Source organism: Palaemon carinicauda, chromosome 5, assembly GCF_036898095.1.
Source record: "Palaemon carinicauda isolate YSFRI2023 chromosome 5, ASM3689809v2, whole genome shotgun sequence".
Lineage (NCBI taxonomy): Eukaryota > Metazoa > Arthropoda > Malacostraca > Decapoda > Palaemonidae > Palaemon > Palaemon carinicauda.
This window is the reverse complement of record NC_090729.1, coordinates 85,172,522-85,175,606: the sequence shown is the minus strand read 5'-3', so window position 1 is coordinate 85,175,606 and position 3,085 is coordinate 85,172,522. Positions and strand designations below refer to the sequence as shown.

At 29.2% G+C, this 3,085-nt stretch overlaps 1 long non-coding RNA gene across 1 annotated transcript in view; it reads left to right on the top strand.

Annotated features, from left to right (window-relative positions):
• The window catches only part of LOC137641357 (uncharacterized), a 3,800-nt gene extending 921 nt beyond the window's left edge, over nt 1-2,879 (top strand). The window contains exons 2-3 of the long non-coding RNA XR_011044503.1: nt 1,206-1,301; nt 1,717-2,879. This is a non-coding gene — a long non-coding RNA (uncharacterized lncRNA). The remainder of the gene's footprint in view (nt 1-1,205; nt 1,302-1,716) is intronic.
• The last annotated feature ends 206 nt before the right edge of the window (nt 2,880-3,085 follow it).

Here is a 3,085-nt window from a genome sequence, read left to right as displayed (position 1 = left end):
TAATTTGATTAATAGACTTTTTACCATATATTGCAACATAACTTTAATTCTCGGTCTACCTTCGAAGTTTTTTATTCTGTTAAGTTTAATTCTTATTTCGATTTTTTAAGTAAATTTTGTTAGATAAATTTCACTTCGACGCGTTCATTTTTCTGTCCATCTGTCTCTGAAAGTTTATTATTTAAATAGGAAATAAATAATTTCGAATCTATTGAATTTCCCAGTTAAATGGAACATAAGAATTTTGTTAATAGGATATCATGTATTGGTTTTGGACGCATGAATTTACTTTTACGGTAAAGATTGGTCCATTGAAAACCTGGTTTTACTAAAAGCTATTTGTTCCTGATTACTGCTTATGTAGCCTACACTTAAGTTTGCCGTAGAAAAGTTGAAAATTCTGGATTAAATGTTGCAGGATTTAGTTTTAAAAAAATAAGATAATGTAGGGTAAAGTTACAGTCGCATGCATTTTACTAAAATACGGCTAAGAACAGTATACTTATAGGGAATTTCATATCAAAATTAGTTAGTGTTCAATGATGACAATGAATGAATTAGTTTGTGCATGAAAATACTGACTGGTTCTCATTCATGAACTGTATTTACTGAAACTTAGTATTAAAATTTATAAGTGGAATGTTTAAAATGTAATTATTTTGAGACTACTTTGGGGAATATGAAATCTTGACTCTTTTAATCCTAAAAAATTAGCATTTATAACAGCTGGTGTAAAATTTATTTGTGGCTTCTTAATCATTATAGATTAGCTTATATGAACTAGAGAATAAACTTAAAAAATAAGCCTACCAAATAGGATTTAATTAGATAGTTTTTACGTTACTATTATAAGTTAGGAGATTCTAACGTTACCATAAAGTGTTGATGTTTTAGTACTTTCAATTGCTAAGTCGTAAGATCTTGGGTAAAAGTTTTAAAGGAACTGAATGTTATCAATCAATGCTGATAGAAAAGATTGATATACACCAAGCAAATATTTAATTCGGTATTTTATTGGCAGCATATCCTAAACCAGCGAATGTAATTCAGACTTTTTTACAATTGGTCAAGACCACAGATCTTTTCTTTATCTAAACTGAGTTCAAAATCAGTCTTCAGTCTCTAAAACTTTCTCTTTACTTGGGTTACCAGGATTTCTTAATGAAAGATTTTTATTTATTGCAAATTATGTTAAAACCTTTCAGACGCTGGCTGTACTAGGAATCCTGCTCTTCTGCTGAATGCATCCTGTCACATTTTCAAAACCAACGCTTCCTAGCAAATGTAATTCGAAATCAATGGTAAGAATTCACTTGACTCTCAAAAACTCCCTTTTTTTTTTCATATCATTTTTACATATCCAATATATTCACATCTTTTGAAGTCTCAACATTGTCATGATTTTACGAAGTTCAAGGTTAACTAGTTTTATATTTGACTGGTATGACTTTGTCATTTTATTTTGACTGATTGTATTTCTATGGCTATGGTTTGTAATAATTTTACTTTAAAGTTAGCTAATTTTATTTTTGACAATGTTCCAACATAGTAGTGATGAGTTTACTTTGTTTAAAATTAGCTATTCTATTTTATGACTTATAACTTGATAAACTTAATTAGTTCAAAGTTTAATAGTTTTATTTGAATGATTGGTGTCCATTAAAACTTTTGTATTCTATATTTTGCCTAAATATTAAAATAACATTTTTATTTCAGATATCAATTGGTATTGCACCGCATGATAGTGAAACTTATCAATCTGGCCACATACTGTTATATATAAAGGATTCTGTGAAATGCGAACTAAAGCACTTAAGTGTATTTTTCAACCTTGAAGACAAACTACGGACATCGGTTCTGTGACATTTTACCCACTTTACCCACAATGGACCTGGCAAATGACTCAATGCTTCAAAGTAATTCTCAAATATGGAATTTGAGAATTATTTGAATCTGCAAATGGTTGAAGATTTAACCAGGACAGTACGCTGACACGGGTTCTTGCCACTGGACGCCCTATATCGACCTTATCAACCATATTCCTGGGTCTTCTAGTGGTTGAAGATTTAACCAGGACAGGGCGGCCCTTAATCAACCAGACTGTGCTTTAAATCTGTTTTATTTGTGCATTAAATTAGAATTTGTTTCACTTAATATTTTTTGCTGGAGCCAAAGTTAAATCTACGAAATTTTCAAAAATATATAGTAAATTTGGAAGTATTGCGAATGTTACTGGTTTTAATTTATTTTTCTTTTACATAAGATTGAAAGTTATTTGTTAAACTGTAATGCCATACTTCTTATTTCCAATCTGAGCAATGTTTCAATGCTGTTTAAGAAAAGATTTTATAGATCTCCATAATTTTCTCAATACTAAAGTTTTAAGTTTTATAGTAGTGCAATTTCATGTATTTCTATTTTCAATAAGTCTTTTCTCAATACTGAAGTTAAAATCTGTATGGATCTGTCTTGACTTTTTCATTACTGTTTTTACAGTTGAAACTGTAAATTCAAGTTCAGATCAAAATAAAAGCTATGAATTATTGAAAGTTTTGATATTTTCTACTCTACTCTACTGTTCGTTGGATTTAAGTAAAAGCTATTAAGTATTAATATATTGTGGAGTTTGTTTGGTACATGAAGGTTATGGAAATTTTAATGTAGCATTTGTCTACTTTAGGGAAAGTCCAATTCTGTCTAAATGCATATTCAAACTTTATAACAGTTTAAAGAAAAAAATAATTGAAAATTTGTTTGTAATTCCATTGGTATTTTTAGATTTGTAAATTTCTGACTTCGTTGCTTAAGATTAAACTAAACTCCGGTGTTTGGAAGTTTCTAGTGTATTTACTTATCCTTTTGGGAAATTTATTCTAAGAATGAAGGAAAATATGAAGTGAAAGCTTTAAACATGCTGGCTAAGCTTTACATTAAAGGAGACCCTAAAGTTTGGTGGTAAAAGTTTTTAATTTTTTTTCTCCAAAAAAAAATTGAAAGTGGTAAAGAATTTTTCCCTTGTTTGGGAAATTAAGTCCTATTGAAATTTGCTATTTCCATCTCAAATGATCGTGAGAAGCTGGTTGAG